Here is a 21464-nt window from a genome sequence, read left to right as displayed (position 1 = left end):
AACCTCTGGTATATGCAAATAATATTTTATCCATTAAGTGTTGCCTTTCTGTTTAACTTTATGTTGATTTGGTCATACAAAAGTTTTCTCCATTTCTACAAAATCAGACTCATCAATTAGCTCCTTTGTATCTTGCATAGGCAGGTCTTCCTCATTCCAATATTGTAAATTTATACAAATTTGTTCTACTATTTTTCTTTATATGCTCCAATCTTTTTTTAAAATTTAGACCTTTTCCCAAAGTGTGTGGGTGTGTAAAACGTAGCTCACGCTCTTGCACCAGATGGAGAGCCCATCCTTAGCTCTAAACACTGAATGACCCACCACCTTGTCCCCAATGACTGTGAATGCCACCCTTTGTGTATCTACATCCCCTCACATGTGCTTCTGTTTCTGGATTCCACTGTGTCCTGCTGATCTGTGCAACTATTCTGCACAAGTCTTCTAATTGCCAGACCTCCGCAGCAGGCTCTGACACGTTCTCTTCCTTCTGAAGATGGTCCTTGATCAACAATGTTCACAGTGAAAATGAGAAATGACTGAAATGGTTGGCCTCACGTGTCTGTGCTGTGGCTGCAGGCACCGTGGGGGAGGGCAGCTGTCTCAGCCCTGGCCCTCAGGCATGGCCCTCCAAGCTCTGGCCTCACTGCTGACAGGCCCTCAAGCATGTGTGGGCGAGCTTCAGCCTGCACTGGCCACTGGGCACCCAGCACAACACTGTCCTTGGTGTGGAATGACAGGGGACCCAGACAGCTTCTAAGGTGACAGGCCAATACACAGAACCTTCTGGATAGCCCCAATTCCACCCACTCTAGAAAAGACCCTTTAACAAGACGGCGACACCAAGCATCTTGTAATCTCAGGCACTGCCACATAGGACACGTGGGGCTGTGAGCTGGGAAGCTGCACTGGTGACATGGCTCATGGGTGGGCCAGGCCGTTCCTCTGCACTACGGAGGGCACAGCATCCGAGGCCTCCTGTGAGAGCAGTGCTGGGCACGGTGCTCTTCCCATTCCAGCCATGGGAGAACAGCAAGGTGACCATGCGGCTCACAGGAAGGCACTCAGGGCTCCCACCACATGGGAAACGCACAAGGAGAGGGCAAGTCCCCACCAACGCGACAGTCAGTGGGTCATCCTGACCCACCCACCACAGCCTGAGGTCACTCATGTAGGCCACTAACATGTTTGTCTTGGCCAGTGAGAGCAGCCTTGGGTCTGGGGAATGTGTCACCAGCCTGGGATGTTGTCTGGAGTGCCACCCACCATCTGCTGGGTTGTGTGTTTGGTTCCTGCCTCCTCTCCTATTTGTATCCGACATGGAGCCACTCTGCAACCTCATGTTCTCTACTTTAAGTATCACAATGTAGTGTTTTTAAATGACACTTATTCCTCTGGTTCTTAGAAAATGAAGCATGGCTATTTACCATCCACCAATATTGTGACTACAACAAACACTGTAGTAAAATTCAGCTCCCAGGTTAAATGCTAAACTATTTTTAATGTTTCCCTGTTACTACTAAGGAACATTAAACTTTGGTTACTTTCTATAAACACTCATTTGGTCAAACAAAAAAATTCAAACTAAAGAGAGAAGGCCTTCACAGCATGGAAGCCTAAACCCACAGAGCCCAAGCTGGCAAGCAGGCAGATCTCAACACAGGGCGTGGCTCACAACTCCCACTACCGCCTCCTTACTGTCAAGGCCCATCTTGTCTAGTAAGAGCCATGTCCAGCAGGACTGAGCCTTCCAGTCACCACATCCAATCCTGTCCCCCTCCCACTCTGCCAGTCCCAGGTGTGCCTTTCACGTATGTGGAAAACTCATCTTTAAAATAATGGGAAAACATGGATTTTCAATTTTCTACCGACTACATCACAGAGCAAATTCTATTATGTATACAAGCTCCAAGGTCAAATGATGAGGGGAAGAGAGAAGAAAAAACAAAGGAGGGAAAAGGAAAGGAGGAAGAGCAACCAGTTATCTACTTACCTTCTAAAAAATACCAGACAAAACTGCTGGTCCTTGAAATGGAGACTGTTAGAGATCCAGCAGCTCCTGCCTCTGAACGCAGACAGCACTGCTTGGCCTTCACCAAGAAAGTTCTGGCAAATGGCATGTAAGAAGGAAACCCCAGGACCCTTCCTGAAAAATGGCTGGGAACCAGCAGTGGGAGGGAGTGTGTGTATGTGTATGTGCACATGCCTGTGTGAGCATGTGCACGCCTGTGTGTGAGCATGTGCATGCCTGTGTGAGTATATGCACAGCTGTATATGTACGTGTCTATGTGCATGTGAGCATGTGCCTGCCTGTGTATGTGCCTGTGCATGTGTGAGCATGTGCACGCCTGTGTGTATACATGCCTGTGTGAGCATGTGCACGCCTGTGTGTATATATGCCTGTGTGCGTGTGTAAGCATGCGCATGCCTGTGTATGCATATGTGCAAACATGTGTGTATGTGTCTGTGTGTACATGTGAGCACATGCATGCCTGTGTACATGCCTGTGTGCATGAGTATGTCCATGCCTGTGTGAGTATGTGCATGCCTGTGTACATACATGCCTGTGTGCACGCACACATGTTTGCACCCCCCCATACTTGCAGCAAACGGGCACACTTCCCAGGCAGCACACATAGGTAAGTAGTGAACAGGGGCTTGATGAATTCCTCCTCCAACTTTTCTGTAGTTTTCAAAGTTCTCACAATAAAAACTCGACATGGTCCACCCAAATCTGCCCAACTTATTTTTGGCAAAGGTGTAAAAGCAATTGAATGGAGAAGAGAGCCTTTCCATCAAATGCTGCAGCAACTGGAACTCCACAGCCCAGTATATGAGCCTTGACCCAAGTCTCACACTTTATGTAAAAATTAACTCAAAATGGATCATAGACAAATGCAAAAAATAAAACTATACAACTTTCAGGGAAAATGTAGGAGGAACTCTTTTAGATCTGGGGCTTGGTAAAGGGGGCTTACAACTTGACACCAAACCCCAGAGGAAAAGCTGGAAAGGTGGACATCATGGCAACTGCAAACCTTTACCCTCTCAACAGGACGAACAGCGAGACCAAGACTGGGAGGAGAAGACCTGCACACCACACATCTGACAAAGGACTAGCATCTACGATGTATAAAAAACTCTCAAAACTCAATAGTTAAAAAACAGTGCAACTAGAACGTGGCACAAGACACAAGACGTTTCAGCAAAGGGGACACACAGGTGGCACATGAGTTCCTGCGGTGCTGCTCAGCTTCACCAGCCACTAGGAAGACCACCCAGCGAGATGTCAGTGCACCTGTGAGGAAGGCCAAATGAGCAGACAACAGTGACAGTGGGAGCAGCAAATGCCCTCTGCACATTTCTTACCACTGCACATGAATCTACAACAGTCTTGAAACAAACGTCTGATCTGAAAGTTTATGAATATCAAAGGTCAACGACCACAAGTGTGTGTCTTCATGACCCCGGGTGCAGTCCCGAACCTGCTCCTGGGCTGTCTTCATCCACTGGTCACCTGCAGGAGGCACCACACTGATGCTCAGGGCCACAACAGCAGGGGGTCAGGAGTCCCTCCTCCTTACGGCCCCCCTCACCATCGGTCAGCACGGGAAGCAGAGAAAATACCTGGGGGAGGGTGTCAGTGGGTGGGAAGCTTCGCCAGGAGTGGACAGCTAGGTGAGGGCATCCAGGCCACACACCCTTTCGCGCCCCTCCTGGCCAGACCCCCAGCAGCACTCAGAAATATGCTCCCCTACTCCCGCCACTTCAGGCTTCCCATGCATATGCCAGCTCCTCCTGTGTGTGTCTTCTCTGTCCTCTCAGCCCCAGCTCGAGCATCCTCCCTCCCATCCTCCTTGTCACCCCTACGCCCTCCAGCAGTGTCTCTCCGGCTACGCTCTCCCTGGCGAGTACCTGGTCCCGCACCCTGGGCTGGAGCAAGGGGAGGAGAAGACAGAGGATGAGATTGGAGCCTTTGGTGAGGGCTGTGCCCAGCCCTCGGTGTCAAGAGGGAACACGGGTGCTGCCATCACAGCCTGCAGAAGGGGAAGTGTGCAGGAAGCAGGAACCACCTGTAAGAGGAGCCATGGCAAAGGACGATGGCAGCAGGCACCTGGGCAATGCTGCCAACTTTTCTGTATGCTCAAAAGTGCTCACTATTAAACACTGGGGTGGGGAGGCACTGAAAATGCACAGACAGGGGGAAACATGCCGGCCCTGGGAAGGAAAGTCCAGTGCGGCAGAATCGGCGCCCACGAGTCATTTAGCAAACCCCAGTGAGCTGAGGCAACGCAGCAAGAGGACCTGACCAGCCTCCCATGCCACAGGAGACATGGGAGATGTGACGCTGAGGTGGGTTATGGGGGCCAGTGGGAAAGGCTGGGGTCAGGACAACACAGCAGGTCTCCCACAGAGGCAAGTACACAGAACGCGCCTGGCTGTGGCAAAAGGAACAAGACGCTCCCCTCCACCCACAGGAAAGACTGGCACCGGCACCTGCCCTCTCAGCCACTGCTGGAGGGGCTTCACCTTTCACCTGTCTGCATTTAGCCTTTCCGTATGCTTTTATGTGAGCAAGTCTTCTGCAAGCGGCAAGCCTTCTTAAAGTCCAGTTGAGGTCCATGCGTTTAGTGTGGTCACCAAGGGCTGGCCCGATGCCTGTGCTTCACTGGTCACGCCTGTTCTCTGTTTTCTATTCTTACCGTCTTCTTGGATATTTTCTACTTTCCGTTTCCTTCCTCTACGGAAGCAATCCTTTTCCTACTCTTCTAGTGGGTCCTGTGGAGATTACAATGGGTGCCCTTGACGTATCAAAGTCCGATAAACCGCATTTGCTCGTTCCCAGACCACACAAGGACTTGGGAGTCACTAGCCTCTCCACACGCTCTCATGTGCTATTCCGCCCCCTGCTCTCTCCTTCTGTGTGTCTCAAGCCCTGCAAGACCGCACTCGTGCGGCTCTACCTCGCTGACGCTCACCGGCATCACCAAGGATCTGCCCTCCATGTGGTCCCTTTTTCCCCTGTGCGAGCACCTGGCCGGGAGCGCTTCCTCCTCCTGCGTGCCAGCCCCCCACCTCCTCCACAGTGAGCTCCAATCTGCCAGGCACCTTCCTCCTGGGCCCACCTCGACCCCCAGAGCCCAAGAGCCTGGCCGTTTTCCAGCTCATCTCCCTTGGTTTCCTTCTCCCTGGCTGGGTCTGTCACTTCCCTGCTTGGTAAGCTCTCCAAAAGCTTCAATCACATTAAAAAAAAATAGTTTCCCAGAGGTTCCACTGTTCCCAGCAGAGTGTCTGCCCTGAACTCATGGGCTCTGTCACCATTAAAAACAAAACCCGAAGAAAGACGCTTCTCCAGGCTCACTGTGGAGCTGTGGGCTGCTCTCAATCCTGCCCACGGCCACCGCACATATAGCCCCCGAGGCCCCACTGTCAGGGTCCCAGCAGCATCTCCCAATCTCCCGTACTGAGACCCTCAAGCAAGAACCTTGTGGCTTTTTACTTAGAACCTCGGGCATGTACTGCTTTATCCTTCACAAGATGTCCCTGTTTGCTCTGGCACAAAAATAATACCTTACATGATTTACCAACAAGTCCACTCAACATGCCAGAGACACACTCAGCATTTGTCCTGCAGCTTTGCGAATTTGGCCTGAGACTCAAGGCCCGCGGGGCCTGCGCTCCCTTCACATCTGCCCAGAGGCCTCACGTCTGAGGACAGACACCCACATCCCCAAATTGCCTTTCCCAAGCAAGTTGAGAGGGCTCAGATCAGTGGATAAGCTGTGGTCTGGTTTTACTTTCTTTCACTGCTTTCATTTGGCCAAATAAAAGTAAGGCAATCCCATGTATCCCCTGGCACTTTATTTGAAATTCTGCTAGTACATAAAAATCCCGAACCTGTCTGTGGGATGCTGATCTCGCAGTTGTGTGGCCTCAGCGCACATGAGTTCTGGCACTCTCACGGGCTCTTCTGCTCGCTGGGGTGTGCGGGCCTCGGCTCCTCCAGCAGGCAGCGGCTCCTGGAGCCTGGCCCGACAGCTTGCAGAGGCACTGGTCACGAACTGCATTTGTTACCGCACCATGGCTGTGGCCTGGCCACAGATCCGAGGTGAAGGTGGGAAGGTGCCAGGCCCTGATGAGGACCCAGGGAGCATACCTGGGAGGAAGTGGGGAGACCAGAGGAAGGAAGCAGCCCAAACCCAGGGTCAGCCAGACCCACCAGCAAGTGTCTGTGGAGCTGGCCTCATGCCAGCACCCAGCAGCAGGCCACCCTGGCCACCCCTTCCCGACCCTAGACTGCTGGAGCTGTTTCCACCTCTGGTCCCATGTCTTGACCCACAGCCCTACTCTCAGGGTCTTTCTGCGGGCTTGGCTGGACCTGCCCCGGAAAGGTTCACTCTGTTTCCAGACTTTCACCCTCTGTCCACATCCTCATGAAGACTGGGTTGGAGTTGGGGGGTGGTCTGGCTTCTCCACAGTAGCTCCTGTGCAGGTTCAGGCATGCACAGGCTGCCATGCCACTAACACAGGACCTAGAGAGGGCTGTTGAGGTGGGAGTCCAAGTCATGATCCAAAAGGAACAAAAAGTCAGTTCCTAAGGAAGTAATCTCTATCATGACCTTTGATCCATCAGCAGAACTGAGTTACCATTCTCTAAATAAAACAAAAATGGAATGTGGTTCCACCTGCTAAAATTGCACGTGTACACACACGCAGTCCACAGGCATCAAGAAAAACAAAGCCAGTTCAAGAAGCACTTCTGTGTGCCTGTTAGGAGCACGACCTCCTCACCTCTGAAGGTGTGACTGTGTGGACAGGGCCACGCTCAGCATCAGAGAACATGGCCTGGCCTCCTCAGCCCGGCTCCTCTCACCTCTCTGTCCCCATGGACAGCCAGCCCCGCAGTGCCCGGGAGCCCCCAAACCGAAAACCTCCCAGCTGCAGATGCTTCAAGGTCTAAGGTACAGTGTTGCCAACATTAGGGTTTCTCCTGAGCAACCCCAAGCACAGAGTAGGGACAGGAGGGAGCTGTCTGCCTCCAAGCTCACCCCACTAAGCTGTGGCTCTGCCGTGCCATGCCCCACCCCCCACAGTTCCTTCCTTCCCTTCACCCGCCACCCCCTACTAGTCTAGACCATGCACCGAGTTCTACTGCTCTAGAAACCACAGCAGGTATCTCCAGTGAGCAAAGTCAAAAGCCAGTCCACACCCCCTCGTCCTCCACACGGATCCAGGGCTTGAGGACCACGCAGAAGAACTCACCTGCACACCCCACTCACATGCTACCGCTGCCGCATGGCTTAGTTCCATACACAGATGGTGCCTCGAGCTGAATGTCCCCCAAAAACTCAACCCCCACTGTAACTGTTGAGGTGGAAATCCTATCATGGTAATTGAAAGGTGGAGCCTTGAAGAGGTGATTGGATTGTAGTACTGTGCAGTAGTGAATGGATTAAAAATAGTGGTCAAGGGCATGGTTCTGAGGGCATTAAGAGGAGAGTGAATGAGATTAGTCTCTCTCTCTGCTCTCTCCACTCTGCCACTTTCTGCCACGTGAGACCCCTGCATGGCTGTAAAGCCACCACCAAAGACAACTCACCAGATGTGTTCCCTGGACTTTGGACTTCCCAGCCTCTGAAACTGTGAGGAATAAATTTTGTTTTTTTATAAATCACCCAGTTCCAGGTATTTTGTTATAAGCAACAGAAACAGACTAATAAAGATGGATCCTTAAAGCAAGACACTGTTGTTGTCATCTACATGTCAATATTCACATCTACTGTTCTCTTCCTTCTTCACTTCCTTGAGCATCCCACTGGGACTGTTTTCCTTCTGCCTGTTGTCTGCTCTAGAACCGGGCAGACAACTCCAGCTGGCCAGTGTCCCCTCAGCACAATGTTCCATGCTGTCAGATTGATGGCAGCCCCGGGAGGTCTTTTTCCTTTGCTTCTGAGATTTCTTCCAACTTGGCCGTATGCCACCTGGTCCAGACTCCCACCATCCCTCTCGGTCCTCCCTGCCGCCCTGCAGACACTTTCTTCAGACTGCCCTCTCCTTGGCTCGCTGACCCTCCAGCTGTATCTAATCCAGTAAACCTATCCATGGAATTTTTTATTTTGGCCACTGTATATCTTAATCTCTAAAAATGTGCTATTCACAATAGCCACTGGCTACATGTCCTATTTAAAGTTAAATTTATCAAAATCAAGTGAAATTGAAGTCCAGTTCCTCAGCCACACTGGCCACATTCTGACTGACAGCTCCAGACTGGATGGTGCATTGTGTCCTCGCAGAAATGCCACCAGCAGCACTGCTGCACTGACCATGTGACTGCAGCAAGTCTGCTGCATCCCTTTCTATAGTCTGCTGTTTCCTGGAGAGTCTTTTTTTTTTTAAGTGAACTAACAGAGAACTCTTTATTGTTTTTTCTTATATCAGTGAAAACAGGAATTCATTTGCCTTAGAGGTATTGTAGATGTTTATATTTGAAGTTCTCTAGGAATACACTCACTAATTGATCTAAAATAAATTTCCTTCCATTGTAAAATGTACACCTGAACATTTTATTTTTTTCTATATAAATTACTTATTTATTGCAGAAAATGCTATCCATCTTTTTGTATAGCAAAACAAAAATTCCTTTGAGTACCACAAATTAGAATTCTGAAGAATTTGTACAGAGTGGACGTTTATCTTTGCATTGTTGAAAACAAATTCATATGGCCAAAAATAGTATGGTAATAACATAGTGAAGATTACCACCTTTATTTTGCACGAAATGTCTTTTTCCACCCCTTCACTTTCAGATTGTGTGTGCCTTTATCAATTAAGTGAGTTTCTTGTAGGCAGCACATTGTTGGTTCTTGTTTTAAAATCCACGAACCCACTGTGTGTCTTTTAATTGCGGTATTTAATCCATTTACACTTAGGGTTATTATTGGTGTCTAGAGACTCCTTACTGCCACTTTGCTATTTTTTTTTCAGGTCGTCTTGTGGCTCCTTTTTTCCTTTTTGTCTGGCTATGGTCTTCCTTTGTGGTTCAGCGGTTTCCTCCAGCTTCACGTTTTGTTTTCTTGCTACTTGTTTTTGGTATGTCTCTTCTATGTTTTTTGTTATGGTTATCATGAGACTTACAAAAACATGTTACAGCTATAATGAATTATTTTAGACTAATAACAACTTACCTTTGATATCTAAGAAAAAAGAAAAAACAAAAGCCAACTCTACACTCTGGTGTCATCCCCCACTTTTTGACAATTTGTTGTTTCCAGTTTCATCTTTCAGTATTGCTTTTCTCTCATATGGTTGTTGTGTGTGTTAGTGTCTTGTTAGGTCTATCCTTTAGCCTTCATATTAAGTACATAAGCAGTTAGTTCACCACCCTTACGACACTGGAGTACTCTGAGGTTGTGGGTGAACTTACTTTACTAATGAGTTATGTACCTTCAAATGTTTTCTTGCTGCTCATTTGTGTCGTCATCTTTCAGATTAAAGAGCTTCTTCCTTTAGCATTTCTTATAAGGTGCTGATGAATGCCCTTAGCTTTTATTTGTCTGGGAAAGACTTTATTTCTCCTTCATATTTGAAGGTTCATTTTGCCAGATACAGAACTCTTGGCTGACAGTCTTTCTCCTTCGGCACTCTGAATATATCATCTAATCTCTTCTGTCCTGTAGGGATTCTACTGGGAAATCCTGAGAGACTATGCGGGCTCCTTTGAATGCTGTTTCTTTTCTCTTGCTGCTTTCGGTATCTTTTCTTTGTCTTTGGTTTCTGACACTCTGATCATGATGTGCCGTGGGGTATCCTCCTAGCAGTGAATCTGACTGGTCACCATGAGCTTCCTGTAACTGAATGTTGTCAACTTTCTCCAAACCTGGGACATTTTCAGCCATTATTTCCTTGAATACGTTTTCTACATCTCCTCCTTTTTCCTCTCCTTCGGGTAGCCAATTATGCAGAGGTTATTTCACTTGAGGGAGTCCCGTGTTTGCTGTATTTATGTTTCATGTCTTCTTATTCTTTTTGCTCCTCTGATTTGATATGTTCTATCTTTGAGCTCACTGATTCTTTCCTCTGTTTGATTAAGTCTGCTGTTGAGCTTTCTACTGAGTTTTTCAGTTTAGATAGTGTATTCTTCATATCTAGAATTTTTCTTTTTTTTTTTAAATATGACCAGTAAGGGGTATCTTAACCCTTGACTTAGTGCTGTCAGCACCAGGCTCTCCCAAGTGAGCCAACAGGCCATCCCTATATAGGGATCTGAACCCGTGGCCTTGGTGTTATCAGCACCACACTCTCCCAAGTGAGCCATGGGCCGGCCCTTGTATTTTTTAATTAATTCATTTCCTTTGTCAGTCACAGCAGCTCCTCCCACCTCCTTGGACTCTGCAGGCCTCTGCTCCTCTTCCCCAAGCTACAGCGGTTCTAGGTTGGCAGTCTTTGTTTTTTAATAGCTGTAAATTGGTCGACTGTGGGGGAGAGTGATGCTGGGTACCATCTATTCTGCCATCCCGATGGCATCCATTTTCTGGAGTCTGTTGTGAAGGAAATGGTTTTTATTTATTTTTTTATTTTTATTTTTTATTTTTATTTTTATTTTTTTTTTGTCTTTTTTCGTGACCAGCACTCAGCCAGTGAGTGCACCGGCCATTCCTATATAGGATCCGAACCCGCGGCGGGAGCGTCGCGGCGCCGCACTCTCCCGAGTGCGCCACGGGCTCGGCCCTGAAGGAAATGGTTAATGGACTTCTGGGGTCAGCACCCAAGGACGTGTTCACTTGGCGAACTCACAAACGAGTTAACCAAGAAATGTCAAGAATTGCAAACAATCCTTGACAATGCTTGAAGTCGTTAGAACACTTTCTTGGGATGTTCCCAGGAGACGCAATATAGATAAGCAAGTGCTTGAGAAGGGAGGTAACGGCCTTCTGCTCTTGAGAATAGTACAACAGAATTTATGCATTAATGCTTATCTTGCATGCACTAGCTTGCTAAATGTAATAAAAGCTGTAACAGCGGCTGGGTCGGTGCTATTTGCCTGAGAGAGCAGCAGCCCCCGCTCTTCACCTGCATCTCGTCTGCTGTGTCTTCCTTCGCGTCTCCGATCATTTTAATCAACATCTGGCGCCCAAACGAGAGGCACGAAAGGTAAGACGTGGGAATGGATGGGACCAAGGAGGTTTTTACGGACGGCGAAGAGTTACGCCATCTCTTCGGGAAATTTAGAGTCGGGGCATAATGGGAAGTCAGTGTTAAGTGTTTAAGTGTTAAGTGATTAAGTGTTAAGTGTTAAGTGTTTATGATCAGTGTTAAGTGATTATATGGCAGTACTGAAATCATTGTTGACTGCTTCAGGATTAAAAATTAAAGAGAAGGTTTTACTTTCATTATTAAAAAATATACAGAAACATTGCTATTGGTTTACTTCAGACAATAAGAACCAATTTTTTTTTTTTTTGTCCTTTTCGTGACCGGCACTCAGCCAGTGAGTGCACCGGCCAGTCCTATATAGGATCCGAACCCGCGGCGGGAGCGTCGCAGCGCTCCCAGCGCCGCACTCTACCAAGTGCGCCACGGGCTCGGCCCAATAAGAACCAATTTGATTTAAAAATTTGGAAGCAGGTAGGTAAAGCTTTACGGAGAGCTCATCAGGCTGGAGAAGTTATATCGGAAGAGGAATGGGCAGCTTTTAACATGGTGGTTTTAGTCTTGCAACCTTTTCAATCTGATTCAGATGACAGCAGTCAGCGTTCTCAATCTGATTCAGTAAAGCCACAAAAGAAAATTTTTTCTCCACATATATATGATACTCCTTCTGGGCCTTCTGCCCCTCCTATGCCCAATTCAGAGTCTGATGATCATTCTGATTTTTCTGATGATGAGACTGAGATTCCAAAACCTGAATTAGAAAAGAAATGTCTTGGGCTGAGCCCGTGGTGCACTTGGTAGAGTGTGGCGCTGGGAGCGCTGCGATGCTCCCGCCGCGGGTTCGGATCCTATATAGGAATGGCCGGTGCACTCACTGGCTGAGTACCGGTCACGAAAAAGACAAAAATAAAAATAAAAAATAAAAAAGAAAAAGAAAAGAAATGTCTTATTCAATCTAAATCATACCCATCATTACCTAAGACCCCTGACGATCCAAAATTGGATGTTTTGGACAATCTTATTCAAAAACTGGAGGCTTGCTTACGGGATGCACAAGTTTTCCCTGTTGTACAGCAGAAATCAATCTCCCCATCTGCTTCTGCCCCTGGCATTCCACATCGTATTTTTAAATTTCCAAATTCGCCTCAAATGACAAAGGTTATGTTAGATGCTGATTCAGGGGTTCCCCAAAAGATTCTTCCTGACATGCCTCCTAATGGATTTTTTAATTTTCCCATTTTAAGACAGGAAATGCCTCCTAATGAAGAATTTCCTAATGGATTTCTTCAAGTGCAATATGATCCTGTCAGTTTTCAATATTTAAAGATACTTAAGCAGGCTGTTAGTACTTATGGTATTGCCTCCCCTTATGTTACTGGACTTTTAATGTCTTTTGCTGAGGACAATTTACTTATCCCAAAAGATTGGGAAATGCTTGCTCATACGACTTTGGAATCTCCTCAATACATACAGTTTAAGTCATGGTGGCGAGATGAAGCAGAAAGGGTGACACGCCTAAACACTTATCAGCGTAATGGAGGGCCTGATATGGAGCAACTTACAGGTACTGGTGCCTGGTCTGATCTTAAACAGCAATGTCATATGAACCCTGCTGCCCTTGCCCAATTAAAGGCAATTTGACTTAGGGCTTGGCAAGCGGATTCAAGACTCAGGACAATCCCCCCAAACTTTTGTTAAGATAATGCAAGGTCCTAATGAACTTTATACTGATTTTTTGGCTCGGCTTTAAGTTGCTGTCAAAAGAGCAATTAGTAATGAGCAAGCTCGGAGATTTTATGAGTTCAATTTCTGGAGTTGAAATTTATTCATTATATGGATGATATTTTAATTGCTATGCCTCCAATTTTTTCTTGCCCAGTATTGTTACAGATTATTCGTGCCACACTTCAGAATTTTGGTCTTTTAATTGCGGAGGATAAGATTCAATCACAGCCTCCTTTTTCTTATTTAGGACAAAAGATTACTGAACAAATCATTATTCCCCAAAAGGTACAAATTCAAAGAGATTCATTGCGGACTTTAAATGATTTTTAGAAGTTATTGGGAGATATAAATTGGCTCCGCCCTTCATTAAATATCCCAACATATATTTCAACACTAAAGGGTGATCCAACCTTAAATAGCCCTCGAGTGTTATCCCAAGAAGCCGAATCTGAGTTATTATCCAACAAGCTCAATTGCAAAGAATTACTGACTATACAAATTTACAACTTGTGATTTTTCATACACCTCATTCACCCACCGGTGTGTTACTACAACAAGATAATATTATTGAATGGCTTTTTCTTCCACATAAAACTACTAAATCATTGGAAACATATATAGATAAAATTTGTTTTAATTACTAAAAGACAGCTCTGTTTCCATCAGTTAACCGGTCAAGATCCTTGTGTTATTGTACTGCCTTTGTCTCACAAAGAGATACAATCCTTGTATGCTTTGAACGTATGGTGGCAATTGGCTGTTAGTGAACTTTTAGGAAGTTTTACATCTCATTATCCTTCTCATAAGATGCTTCAATTTCTGCAGAGAACGTCTTGGATCTTTCCTCATTGTGTTACATTTTCTCCTATATCTAATGCAAAAACTTATTTCACAGATGCTAACAATTTTGGACTGGCAGGATATACGGACACAGTAAACCATAAAGTCCTTCAAAGTCCTTATACTTCGGTTCAGAAAGCTGAATTATACGCTATATATTTACTTTTAATTGATGTAGGAGATATCCTTTAAATATTCTTTCAGATTCCCAATATGCTGTCCAACTGGTACAAACTAGAAACTGTTACTGTTCCTTCTGATTCTAATGAATTACATGCTTTATTTCGTTTACTGCAGCAAGTTATTCGCTCCTGTTCCTCACCTCTTCTTGTTACGCACATTTGCGCTCATACCAATTTGCCTGGACCATTGAGTAAAGGTAATGCATTAATCAATACTCTTGTAGGTTCTGTTTTGCAGGCCACTGAGGCTCATTCCCGTTTTCATTGTAATGCTCGCTCTTTACATCATGATTATCATATTTCATGGACTCAAGCCCGTGCGATAGTACAACGCCCCATATGTCAAAAATTAGATGCAGTTCCTTTATCGGCCTGGGCCAATGACCATGGGAATGCTCCTTTACAGTTATGGCAAATGGATGTTACCATTGTTCCTGAATTTGGTAAATTGAAACATGTTCATGTTTCTGTGGATGCTTTTTCAGGTTTTATGTGGGCAACACCGTTGGCATCTGAGCGTGCTGATGCAGTTATTTCTCTTCTCTTGGAGGCCTTTGCTGTCATGGGAATTCCTATACGGTTAAAAACGGACAATGCCCCTTCATATTTATCTAAGAAATGTCAGTTATTTTTCCAGGCCTATAATATTAAACATTTTACTGATATCCCTTATAATAGCACAGGTCAAGCTGTTGTTGAACGGCATAATAGAACACTTAAATCTTTATTACAAAAACAAAAAGGGGGAGACTATATGGAATCCCCAAGATGACGAATAGCCCAAGCTCTATTTACTCATAATTTTTTGAATAGAAATGCAGAAAATTCAACACCAGCTGAAAGACAATGGGCACATGTATCTAGTGAACCACTACAACAACCTATATATTATTATGATACACTAAAATCCCTTTGGCTTCTGGCTGTAGTTAACTGTTTGGGCAGAGGTTATGCTTATATCTCCACAGATACTGAATCCTTTTGGATACCAGATAAGAGGATTAAGCTGAGAAATGGCTCAAAAGAGAAAGGAGGAAACGGAAGAGGTTCGGAAAGGCATAGCAGATCCTCAGATTGACCCAAATAGCTGGAAAATGTTTCGTTATCCACTACCAAGCACTCAAATGGTGACTATACCAACTTGGGGACAGATAAAGAAATTGACTCAAGAAGCAAATAAGATCACTGAACAACATGGTCATTGGGGTAACGCATCGGCAATGTTTTTGGCCATGATGGCTTTGCTGTCCACTCAGGTTGGTTTTGTCACTGCTGATAATCATACTTATTGGGCCTATATTCCACATCCTCCCATTAATCGGCCATTTCTTGGTATGATGCCCCATTGTTAGTGTATACTAATGACTCTAGATGGATGCCTAGACCATATTCCCAGCGAGGACCTTGAAAGCCTGAAGAGGAAGGGACTAATGTTACAAATTATACAGTGGAATCGGGGGGACCTCCTATTTGTATTGGACATGGTGATCACTGTCTTAAAATTGCACCCCAGGCATGGTTAACTGTTACAAGAAATACTACAAATAAGGAACAGTTATGACGACTGTTTTTGTTAAGTGCCTATAGTTTCCACAATTCTTTATTTGATCCAAACGCTTCTGTACCCCATATTCCTCCCTGTCAAACACCTATTCTGAATCACTTGCCCTCATGGGCTCTCTGGACTACTTCTAGGGGAGAAACGGCCCGAGTACTGGTTAATACTTCCTATGGAAATGTCACTGATTGGAGTCCTATTGGCTCCACTCAGACCAAAGGCCACACTTCAGATCTAAAGTGGAATAAACATAATCATACTATAAGTACTACAGGAAATGAGTCTATTGTATGGCACGGTGGAGGGTTTGCACCTCCATTTCCTCATTTACCATATTATCCATTACAAAAAGATTTGTGGAAACTTCCTGCATCTTTATATCCTTTACATACATGGACTGGAGGTATGACTAATTCCTCATCAAACTATCCCTTAAACTTCACTGTAAACAGTTTCATATATGTTCACAGTTGTGTATGATTACCTTATTTAATGATGATTGGACAAATTAATTGGAACCAAACCACTGGTGAGATAAAATGTTTAGGTAATTGCTCATTATATACTTGTTTAAATCATACCATGAACATTAATTTTTCTAAAGATAGTTTATATATCTTGAAGGCAAGTATTAGCATTTGGTTACCAGTAAAACTTAATCGACCGTGGCAGGACTCCCCTGCTGCTGGTTTCTTACAATATGTAGCTGAGTCTTTGCTAATATGTTAAACTGCAAATGGCAAAAACAAAAAGGGGGAGATGAAGGAAATGGTTAATGGACTTCTGTGGTCAGCACCCAAGGATGTGTTCACTTGGCGAACTCACAAACGAGTTAACCAAGAAATGTCAAGGATTGCAAACAATCCTTGACAACGCTTGAAGTCGTGAAAACACTTTCTTGGGATGTTCCCAGGAGACGCAATGTAGGGAGGTAACAGCCTTCTGCTCTTGAGAATAGTACAACAGAATTTATGCATTAATGCTTATCTTGCATGCACGAGCTTGCTAAATGTAATAAAAGCTGTAACAGCGGCTGGGTCGGTGCTATCTGCCTGAGAGAGCAGCAGCCCCCCGCTCTTCACCTGCATCTCGTCTGCTGTGTCTTCCTTTGCGTCTCCGATCATTTTAATCAACGCTGTTGAGTGCATCTCTGAGGTCTCTGAACTGAGGAAGCATCGCAATTTAACAGGTGTCTGATGATCCCGACGTCTGGAGCCTTGGCCAGGTTCACTGTGGCCCTCCATGCATCTGTCCCTGATACGTCTGGTCCCACAAGTCATGGAGCATGGAGAGGAGCAGCAATAACAGCTGCACCATGTGGTGAAGGGGAGAGTGAAGCAGCCACGTGCTGCGCCTACCTCCTGAAAGGTTTCCCTCCGTCTCTCAAGAGAACGTACTTAGTTGATTCCCCGAATAGGCAATATACTGGGATGTTCAAAATAAAAGAGGCTGAAACAGTATACTCCACTTTAGAGACAAGGACGCTGAGGACTAGGGAGGCCTGATGCCTTTCTCTCCCAACTTCACACCACTTCCCAGGCTCAGCCCTGCACCCGATGCCCCGCACTAGAAACCTCAAGCCTGCAGCTCTCCTCAGCCAGACCACTCCTAAAAATGGCACAACACAGAGGCCATGCTGCAGATACAAGAGGCAAAACTCCTCCAGAGGCCCCACACGCTCACCCTCATCCCCTGCAGGCTTCGGGGTGGGGATGTTCTACCAGTGAGGCCTCTGCAAAGCAAAAGCAGGAGTGGGTAAGAAAATCAGGTGAAGCCCAGCACAGGCCCAGCCTCCCCTGCCTCAGCTTCCTCCTCTGTAACACATGGATAACAACACCTACTCCATGTGGCTCTTGGGAAGGAGACATGAAAAAACGAGGTGGCTACTGCCACTGTCCCAACTCAGAACAGTGGATGAGCCCGGCACACACAAGCGTGGCTCCTGGCGACATCCATCAGCTTTCTGGTAAGGATGGGTGCATTAGTCAGAACCCACTGTCAGCAAGTGCAGAAACCCGCTGAAGCCACACGGCAGGAGGGATACTTGGGTCTCGGGAGGCTGAACAAGCCCACGGTCTGCAGGCTGTGCCACCTCTGCCCCTTTCCTGAGCCCTGCCTCATGGTTCAGACCTACTCCAGCCTGGGCCTAGAAACACACTTGACTCCAGATCAGAGGCACACTGCACTCCCACCTTCACCTTGTGCCTGTACCCACGTCCAGGGATGGGGCTCTGGCACCAGAGGGCAGGGAATGGTCACCTGGCAGAGAACACGGACACCGCCACTGCTGGCTTCCCAAAAGATAAAACTGAGGGCCACATGTGTCTCCTGCACCACAGGAGAGTTGGCACAAGGCACTTGTCACCTCTGATGACAAAGGGAGACACACCAGCTGCCCCTAGAGCACTGGACACGGCACAGATGAAGACCCTGAGTGTGCGGCCAGCCCAACGGGCCCAGGCCAGGGGGGGCTGGCCCAGGGGGACACAGCCCAGGGGGCCCAGACCAGGGGAGCTGCATCTGAAACCAGGACCACCCAAAGTAACCAGCAGCCTCTGTGGGGTGGAGACTTTTGGCCAAACGTCTGAGCAGATTAATGCTATTATCGGTCAGCATCAAGTGCAAGGCCAGTTGCCCGAGAATTCTACTATGTAAAATGGAGGCCACCTCTTCCTTGATGGCATTCCTGTGTGATCCTCCCTGAGCCACCCTGGGAAGCAGGGAGGTTGGACAGAGGCTTAGGACAGGAGCAAGTGCCAAAAGGAGATGCAGGCACACGGCACCACCAGACAGTCACCTGGTGGGTGTGCAGGGACCATGCAGCCAAGTCATGATGAGCGTTTCCAATGACTCGCCAACAGCATCCTGCCAGACTTCACGGGGGAAACAGAAGCTCAATAGAGACAACTGAACACAGGTGCTCAGACGGTGTCATTAGATGCTGGCAGTGTATGATCACAAATTCATCCACCACATATCAGCTTGTGAGACAAATTCAGTTGACAGCTATTTTGGCAGAACAAATAATAATTTGCACTGGTCAGGGAGGGGTCTCCCGGGGTAGTTGCTGAGGCTCAGACATTCTGAGGACTGTCACCCGCATCTTGACTCATGGAACAGCACAGCCCACATGCAGGAGGTGCCACGCAGGAACAGTGAGACCCACTTCAACGATACCAGCCCCCCAGGTTCAGTGCCATTGATTCCACAGGTCTCAGTCCCCTGAGACCCAGGCGCAGCAGCCCACCCACCATCAGTCAGCACCCCAAGACACACGGCCCTGCCCCGAGGCTTAGAATCCTCAGACAAATGAAGGCAAGTAAACTGCTTTTCAGAAACAGCTTCATGAAGCACAGACACATAACGAACTGCACAGAACTGAAGGGCACCCCTGATGAGCTCTGACCCACGTCCACTCCAGGAAGCCATCACCACGGCCAAGACGTGTCCATCGTCACTACCCTACAGGTCCCCATGCCCCTCCAGAATTCATCCAACCAGTGCCCCCCATCCCCGCCATGGCTCTGCCTGTCCCTGGAGGTGTTTCATCTTCTAGAATTCTCTACACGTGGAGTCGCTCGGGAGCACACACTCCCTCTGGCCAGGCTTCTTCACCAGCCCGGGGTCCTAAGGTCCCACCACGATGCGACACCTACCAGGGCTCGTCCCTCTCGTGCTGAGTGGTGTTGTGTGTGTGGAGGGAGTACCACAGCCTGTTTCTCCATCTGCCTGGCAGTGGCCACCTGCAGGGACAGCTCACGTGCTGTGCACAGCACCTCACAGTGGGCAAAGTCCCCCCATGCCAACAGACCAGCAAGGACCCATGCCTCCCGCCTTCTAGTTCCACCAATGGGGCGAGGCTGGACACCAATCTGGGCCAAGGGTCCCTTGGCCACTGAGCGAGAAGGACATCACCAAACCCAGAGAGGGACACCGCCAGCCCTTGGACATGCCCTGCCTGAGTTCACTGCGCCGCAGTCTCTGCCCTGCACGTCTCTGGGCTGTGGTCCTGGCTCTGAAAAGAAGGAAGGAGAGGCCAGGTTCCCAGCAAAGCAACTTGCGCTCCCAAGAGTTCTGTCTTCTCACACCACAGAGGCTTCAAAACCACAAGGAAATGACAAGACAAAGGTGCAAGAGGGGTTACGATGAACATCTCCTCTTTCAAGTTAACATCTGTGCAAAATACACAATCCCAGCCCACAGATAACATCTGTCCTTGCTTTTTAGCAGCAGCAACAATTCAAGTACATGCTGCCCACATTCACGCAGAGACACTGTCACTTATACAGCAAATAACTTACCTCATGCCCAACAGTCAGAAACTTTATACTCAAAAATGCGGTCAAAATAGGTCAATGTCAGCTATAAAATCCCCGATTTTACTTCCTCCATGCAAAATCAGGTATCTGGCCAAGGTTACCAGCACCCTCCCTGAGTCCCAGCACACCCCCATTACACACCAGCAGTTCCACTTGGGTGAGATGCTGGGGTCACTGTGAGGGGCAGGAGCAGGTGATGTCCCAGGAGGCACAGACAGCCCCTCTTGACCACACTCTGAAGGGGCAGATGTGGGAGGCCTGGGCATGAGCTTCCAGCTCAGCCACCAGCCACCTTGCCTGTGAGATCGCCATGCAGTTTCACTCCTGCAGGAGTTTCATTTATTTTTATGACACTGTTGGTGCACCTGCCCACCCACCCTGAGTTGACAACACATCGAAGGCCTGTATGGTCAAGATCAAGCTGCGACAGGCAGGTGTGAGTTCTGCAGACCATCTTTAGGCACAGCACGGATGGGGCGGCACGGCCCGCAGTAGCTACTGACTGTTTCCTCACTTGGGAAGTAAAAACGACCAGGTCGCTTCTTCAAGGCTTCCGGGCATCTTCATGAATAGTTCCACAACGCCAGGGGGCGAGGGCCAGCATACAGTGCAGAAAGCCCCTGACGTGGACTGCAGCTGCTCTGTCCCTGGCACAGTGTCTCTCTCATGGGCTGGAAGGAGGACTGGTGGTAAAGGCTGCAGGTCACAATTCCAACTAACTTCGCAAGAGTCGATGCAGACGCATGAGCTGGCTCAAGGCCCTGAAGTCCAAAGAACAACGTGCTCATGGAGCCAACGCTTGTGACTTTGAAAGGCACACGGCAGCCGGTGCTGTGGGCAGAGACCACACACTCAACTGTCACAGCGGGGGCAGGGGATGGCCCGGCCGTGCATCATGTCTTTTTTGCTGCAATTCCCACTATTGCCACAGGCCACTCAAACCTGTAGCTGCTTGAAATAAGTGTCACAAACACACGTGGTGGGTAACATGAATGAGGATCCCAGGTTTTGAGGAAAAAACTAAAAGATCACATATGTGCTAAGAAACTCTAGAGGGCTCCAGAATACTACTACCTTTGAGCATAGGGACATCGGACCATTGTTTACTTATCTATATTTTCTAATTTTCCACACCAAATGTATTTCTTATATAACTTTGATAACAATGTATTTCTGCAGAGCAGTTGCTGAGAATCATGCAATAATGTATATTAAGAGCACATTGGAAATTATAAAGCAGTATACAAGGCACTTATGAAACTTACTAGTCAGTTCTCAAACATGTTGAGTTAATAAAACTAGAGACCTTTTGGGCCAGCCCGTGGCTCACTTGGGAGAGTGTGGTGCTGATAACACCAAGGGCACGGGTTCAGATCCCATATAGGGATGGCCTGTTAGCTCTACGGTGCTGACACCACCAAGCCAAGGGTTAAGATCCCCTTAACAGTCATCTTCAAACAAACAAACAAACAAACAAACAAAACCCTAGAGACCTTTCCTCTGTGCCCGGCGTAAACACTGCACGTTCTAACCAGGTGTGCACTGCTCACTGCCAGATTTCTTGAATGTCAGCAGAAGTCTCCTCAGGGCCTGGACTTACATGTACATATGGTTTCATATCAGATTTTTAGGTTCATGCGGATCTCATGAAGAAATACTTTATCTAATGAAGAGTGGTAATGTTTAAAA

General features: G+C 47.3%; 1 protein-coding gene across 1 annotated transcript in view; it reads right to left on the bottom strand.

The window, feature by feature from the left end:
* AXIN1 (axin 1) overlaps nucleotides 1-21464 on the bottom strand; it is a 65744-nt gene that overhangs the window by 21195 nt on the left and 23085 nt on the right. The gene's annotated exons all lie outside the window — the stretch shown is intronic.

The sequence above is a fragment of the Cynocephalus volans genome, chromosome 6, assembly GCF_027409185.1.
Source record: "Cynocephalus volans isolate mCynVol1 chromosome 6, mCynVol1.pri, whole genome shotgun sequence".
Classification (NCBI taxonomy): domain Eukaryota; kingdom Metazoa; phylum Chordata; class Mammalia; order Dermoptera; family Cynocephalidae; genus Cynocephalus; species Cynocephalus volans.
Note: the sequence above shows the minus strand (reverse complement) of the source record. Positions and strands in the feature narration are given on the sequence as shown.